General features: G+C 49.1%; 2 non-coding genes across 2 annotated transcripts; one reads left to right on the plus strand and one right to left on the minus strand.

Moving 5' to 3' along the window:
• The first annotated feature begins 774 nt into the window (after positions 1–774).
• LOC115895082 lies at positions 775–990 on the plus strand. Its single transcript, XR_004055276.1, has one exon. It is a non-coding gene; the product is annotated as a small nucleolar RNA U3 (small nucleolar RNA).
• Positions 991–2,431: 1,441 nt separating this feature from the next.
• Positions 2,432–2,647, minus strand: LOC115895083. The gene has a single exon (XR_004055277.1). It is a non-coding gene; the product is annotated as a small nucleolar RNA U3 (small nucleolar RNA).
• Between the last annotated feature and the right edge of the window lie 3,868 nt (positions 2,648–6,515).

Genomic DNA, 6,515 nt, shown 5'->3' on the forward strand with positions numbered 1-6,515 from the left:
TGGGTAGAGTTTCAGTTTGGGATGTCAAGAAAGTTCTGGAGATAAACAATGGCGATGGTTACATACCAATGGCGACATGAATGTACTTAATGCCACTGAACTGTATATGTGAAAAATGGTTAAGATGGTAAATTTTGTATCTATTTTATACCATCCCCCCTAAAAAAAATGGTTTTTAAGAGTCAAGATCTCACTCTGTCTCCCAGGCTGGGGTGCAGTGGGGTGACCAAAGTTCACTGCGGCTTCGAACTCAGCCAGCTTCCCTGGCTCAAACGATCATCCCGCTTCAGCCTCCCGAGTAGCTGGGACTACAGACGGTGCCATCACGCCCAGCTCATTGTTGATTCCCCCCGCCCCTTGGTAGAGACGGGATTCTGCTATATTGCCTGGGCTGGCGTCGAACTCATTGAACAAAGGATCCTCCCTCCTGGGCCTGGGCGTGGGCTCGCAAAACGCTAGGATTCCCGGATTACAGGCGGGCGCACCACGCCAGGAGCAAACACTTCCCGCTGTAAAAATTCAGTTTGTGATTGGCTGCCATTCAGTATTATGCTAATTAAGCATGCCTGTTTTAAACTTCTTAAAACAATTTTTTAAAATTACGTTTCCACCTAAAACGTTAAAATTTGTCAAGTGATAATATTCGAAAAGATGTTGTTGCCAAACTATTTTTCTATTTGTTTCCTAATGGCATCGGGAATAGCGAAAGTATCTCGCCATTAGTGTGAAGTTAGCAGCAGATGTAGACCCAGCAGAGGCTGCCAGCTGCATGTTAAGACTATACTTTCAGGGATCATTTCTATAGTTTGTTACTAGAGAAGTTTCTCTGAACGTGTAGAGCACCCAAAACCACGAGGAGGAGACGTAGCGTTCTTTCCTGAGCGTGAAGCCGGCCTTTGGCGTTGCTTCGGTGCAAGTGCCGTCGGCCATTGATGATCGTTCTTCTCTCCACTTTGGAGAGCAAGAGGGAGAGAACGCGGTCTGAGTGGTTTTTGTTTTTTCTTGGTTTATAATGACAGACGGTGCGATGACTGTTCTCCGACGTCTACTCGGCAGGGGGGCTTGCCTAACTCTGGCAGCGCACGGGAGCTGTTTCCGTCTTCCTCAACGACCAACAAGCCGGGGGGGGTAACAGCTTTCAGTCTCGGCGTGGGTGGAGGGTTTACCGGACTCTGCATTTTCTCGCCTTTCGCTGCCTTTTTTTTTTCTTTTTTTTTTTTTTTTGAGATGGAGTCTCGCTCGGGCTCCCGCGCTGGAGTGCAGTGGCCGGATCTCGGGTCCCTGTGCAAGCTCCGCCTCCCGGGTTCACGCCATCCTCCTTGCTAAGGCCTCCCGGTTTTTTTTTGTTGTTGTTATTTCTAACATCGGCCGGGCGCGGTGGCTCAAGCCTGTAATCCCAGCACTTTGGGAGGCCGAGACGGGCGGATCACGAGGTCAGGAAATCGAGACATCCTGGCTAACACGGTGAAACCCCGTCTCTACTAAAAAATACAAAAAACTAGCCGGGCGAGGTGGCCGGCGCCTGTAGTCCCAGCTACTCAGGAGGCTGAGACCCGGGAGGCGGAGCTTGCAGTGAGCTGAGATCCGGCCACTGCACTCCAGCCCGGGCGACAGAGCGAGACAGAGTGAGACTCCGTCTCAAAAAAAAAAAAAAAAAAAAAGAAACAGGGTGTCACGATGTTGTTCAGGCTGGTCTCGCACTCCTGACAGCAGATAATTCGCCCGCCTCGGCCTCCAAAGTGCTGGGATTGCAGGCGTGAACCGCCATTACCGATATTTTTTAGAGACAGGGTCTGCCCAGGCTAGTCTCAGACTCGTGAGCTCAAGGGATTACAGGCGTGACCCACCACGCCCAGCCTCAGGTGCCTTCTAGAAGCTGGAATAGATTCTCAGCAGGGCGCGGCGGCTCTCGCCTGCAATCCCAGCACTTTTGGAGGCCGAGGCGGCAGATCATCTGAGGTCTGAAGTTCCAGACGAGCCGATCATGGTGACACCCAGTCTCTACCAAAAAAAAAAAAAAAAAAAAAAAAAAGCCAGGGGAGGTGGCGGGCGTCTGTGGAGTCCCAGTTACTCCGGCGGCTGAGGCAGGAGATGGCGTGAACCCGGGAGGCGGAGCTTGCACAGGGACCCGAGATCCGGCCACTGCACTCCAGCGCGGGAGCCCGAGCGAGACTCCATCTCAAAAAAAAAAGAAAAAAAAAAGAAAAAAAAAAGGCAGCGAAAGGCGAGAAAATGCAGAGTCCGGTAAACAAACCTCCACCCACGCCGAGACGGAAAGTTGTTACAGCTACACCCCCCCCGGCTTGTTGTTCGTTCAGGGAGACGGAAACAGCTCCTGTGCGATGCCAGAGTGAGGCAAGCCCCCCTGCCGCGTAGACGGCGGAGAACAACCATCGCACCGTCTGTCATTATAAACCAAGAAAAAACAAAAACCACTCAGACCGCGTTCTCTCCCTCTTGCTCTCCAAAGTGGAGAGAAGAACGATCATCAATGGCCGACGGCACTTGCACCGAAGCAACGCCAAAGGCCGGCTTCACGCTCAGGAAAGAACGCTACGTCTCCTCCTCGTGGTTTTGGGTGCTCTACACGTTCAGAGAAACTTCTCTAGTAACAAACTATAGAAATGATCCCTGAAAGTATAGTCTTAACATGCAGCTGGCAGCCTCTGCTGGGTCTACATCTGCTGCTAACTTCACACTAATGGCGAGATACTTTCGCTATTCCCGATGCCATTAGGAAACAAATAGAAAAATAGTTTGGCAACAACATCTTTTCGAATATTATCACTTGACAAATTTTAACGTTTTAGGTGGAAACGTAATTTTAAAAAATTGTTTTAAGAAGTTTAAAACAGGCATGCTTAATTAGCATAATACTGAATGGCAGCCAATCACAAACTGAATTTTTACAGCGGGAAGTGTTTGCTCCTGGCGTGGTGCGCCCGCCTGTAATCCGGGAATCCTAGCGTTTTGCGAGCCCACGCCCAGGCCCAGGAGGGAGGATCCTTTGTTCAATGAGTTCGACGCCAGCCCAGGCAATATAGCAGAATCCCGTCTCTACCAAGGGGCGGGGGGAATCAACAATGAGCTGGGCGTGATGGCACCGTCTGTAGTCCCAGCTACTCGGGAGGCTGAAGCGGGATGATCGTTTGAGCCAGGGAAGCTGGCTGAGTTCGAAGCCGCAGTGAACTTTGGTCACCCCACTGCACCCCAGCCTGGGAGACAGAGTGAGATCTTGACTCTTAAAAACCATTTTTTTTAGGGGGGATGGTATAAAATAGATACAAAATTTACCATCTTAACCATTTTTCACATATACAGTTCAGTGGCATTAAGTACATTCATGTCGCCATTGGTATGTAACCATCGCCATTGTTTATCTCCAGAACTTTCTTGACATCCCAAACTGAAACTCTACCCATAAAACAAACTTCCCTTTCCTCCCTCTGCCCAGACCCTTTTAAGCACTATTCTACTTTCTGTCTCTACGAATTTGATTCTTGTAGGTATCTCTCTAAGTGGAAACATGCAATATTGTCCTTTTGTATTTGGCTTATTTCACTTGGAATGACGTTTTCAAGGTTCATTCATGTTGTAACATGTTGCAGAATTTGACTCCTTTCTCAGGCTGGAGTGCAATGATGCATGACGTGACGGCTCACTGCAGCCTTGACCTCTAGGGCTCAGGTGATCCTCCCACATCAGCCTCCTGAGTAGCTGGGATTGCAGGCACATGCCATCACGCTCGGCTAATTTTTTGTATTTTTTTGTAGGGAGAGGGTCTTGACCTCCTGGGCTCAAGGGATCCACCTGCCTAGGCCTCTCTTAAGTGTGGGACTACAGGCGTGAGCCACCATGCCCAGCGGTTTTCTTAATTACACTTTTGAATTGCTCCTTGCTCGTGTATAAAAACACAACTGGACCGGGCGCGGTGGCTCACGCCTGTCATCCCAGCGCTTTGGGAGGCCGAGGCGGGTGGATCACGAGGTCAGGAGATCAAGACCACCCTGGCCAACATAGTGAAAGCCCCGTCTCTACTAAAAATACAAAAATTGGCCGGGTGTGGTGGCGCACGCCTGTAATCCCAGCTACTGGGGAGGCTGAGGCAGGAGAATGGCTTGAACCCGGGAGGCAGAGGCTGCAGTGAGCCAAGATTGCGCCACTGCACTCCAGCCTGGGCGACAGAGCAAGACTCCGTCTAAAACAACAACAACAACAAACAACAACAACAACAAAAACGTTGACTAGCAGTGGTAAAAGTGAGCCTCTGTGTCTTGTTCCCGATCTTAGGGGGAAGCTTTTAGTCTTTCGCCATTAAGTGTGATGATAACTGTGGGGTTTTCACAAATACCTTTTATCACGTTGAGGCAAATCCCCTCGTTTCATAGTTTTCTCTGTGTTTTAATCATGAAATGTTAGAATTTCTTAGGTGCTTTTTCTGTGTCAGCGGGAATGACTGTGTTTTTCCCTTTGTTCTACTAATGCGGTATAAGACTTTAACTGATTTTCTTATGTTGAACCACCCCCTGCATTCCTGGGGTAAATCCCTCCCATCCCCTCAGCTGCAGCACCTGATTAAAGCCTTCTTCCTTGGCAATAATCGTTTGTCTCAGTGATTGGCTTTCTGTGAGGTGAGCAGCAGGCCCTAGATGGAAACCCTGGTGTTTCAGTAACACCAGGATGGCCAGTAGCCTCCAGACGCTGGAGGAGTCAAAGAAGGATCCTCCTTCGAGACTTCGACACTTTGATTCCTGACTTTGAGCCTTCAGAACTGCGAGAGAGTAATTTCTGTTTCGGTAGAGTTTCACTTCATCACCCAGGCTGGAGTGCGGTGGCACCATCTGGGCTCACTGCAACCTCTGCCTCCTGGGTTCAAGTGATTCTTGTGCCGCGGCCTCCTGAGTAGCTGCGATTACAGGGTGCGCCACCACGCGTGGCTGATTTTTGTATTTTTAGTAGAGACGGGGTTTCTCCATGTTGGGCAGGTTGGTCTTGAACTCCTGACCTCAAGTGATCTGCCTGCCTTGGCCTCCCAAAGTTCTGGGATTATAGGGGCAAGCCATCATGCCCGGCCTACATGTCTGTTTTTCTTTCTTTCTTTCTTTCTTTCTTTTTTTTTTTTTTTTGAGACGGAGTTTCACTCTTGTTGCCCAGGCTGGAATGCAGCTCTTGGTGTCTACCCAAATGAGTTGAAAACGTATGTCCACACAAGCCTGCACACATATGTTTATAGCAGCTTTACCCATAATTGCCAAAACTTGGAACTAAGATCGTGCTAAATAGAGCCAGGGGAGGTGGCTTGTGTCTGTAATCCCTGCTACTTGGGCAGCTGAGGCAGGCAGTCACTGGAGATCAGGGGTTTAATAGCTTCCTAGGCAACAGAGGGAGACCCTGTCTCTAAAAAAATAAAATAAAATAAAATAAAAAATATGTGTTCACTTTGGGAGGCTGAGGCAGGTGGATCTCCTGAGGTCAGGAGTTCAGGACCAGCCTGGCCAACATGGTGAAACCCCACCTCTACTAAAAATACAAAAATTAGGCCGGGCGCAGTGGCTCACACCTGTCATCCCAGCACTTTGGGAGGCCAAAGCGGGCGGATCACGAGGTCAGGAGATCGAGACCATCCCGGCTAACACAGTGAAACGCCGTCTCTACTAAAAAAAATTAAAAATACAAAAAATTAGCCGGGCGTGGTGGCGGGCGCCTGTAGTCCCAGCTACTCGGGAGACTGAGGCAGGAGAATGGCGTGAACCCGGGAAATGGAGCTTGCAGTGAGCCAAGATGGCGCCACTGCACTCCAGCCTGGGTGACAGGAGACTCCATTTCAGAAAACAACAACAACAACAACAAAAATTAGCCGGGCATGGTGGCGCGCACCTGTAATCGCGGCGACTCAGGAGGCTGAGGTGGGAGAATCGCTTAAACCTGAGAGGCAGAGGTTGCAGTGAGCTGAGACTGCGCCACTGCACTCCAGCCTGGGAGACAGAGTGAGACTCCATCTCAAAAAAAAAAAAAAAAGTCCCATATAGATGAATGGATAAATAAACTGTGGTACATCCAGAGAATTAGATATTATTCAGTGCTAAAAACAAATGAGCTATCAAGCCGTGAAAAAACATTCAAGAACCTTAAATGCATATTACTAAGCAAAAGAAGCCAATGTGAAAAGGCCATATACTGTATGATTCCACACACATGACATTCTGGAAAAGCAAAACTATGGAGACAGTAAAAGGCTCAGTGGTTGGCAGGGGTTGGGGGAGGGAGGGAGGAACAGGCAGAGCACAGGGGACTTTCAGGGCCACGAAACTACTCTGTATGACGTGACAATGCTGGATACGGCATTACACATTTGTCCAAACCCACGGAATGTGCAACGCCAGGAATGAGCTGCAGTGTGAACTACGGACCTTATTTAATAACTCCATGTGCACGTTGGCGCATCAGTTGTAACAGAAGTATCACGCTATAATGCAAAATGTTACTAATAGGGAAATGAGTGTAGGGGTGTGAGA

This window comes from Rhinopithecus roxellana, chromosome 19 (genome assembly GCF_007565055.1).
Source record: "Rhinopithecus roxellana isolate Shanxi Qingling chromosome 19, ASM756505v1, whole genome shotgun sequence".
Taxonomy (NCBI): domain Eukaryota; kingdom Metazoa; phylum Chordata; class Mammalia; order Primates; family Cercopithecidae; genus Rhinopithecus; species Rhinopithecus roxellana.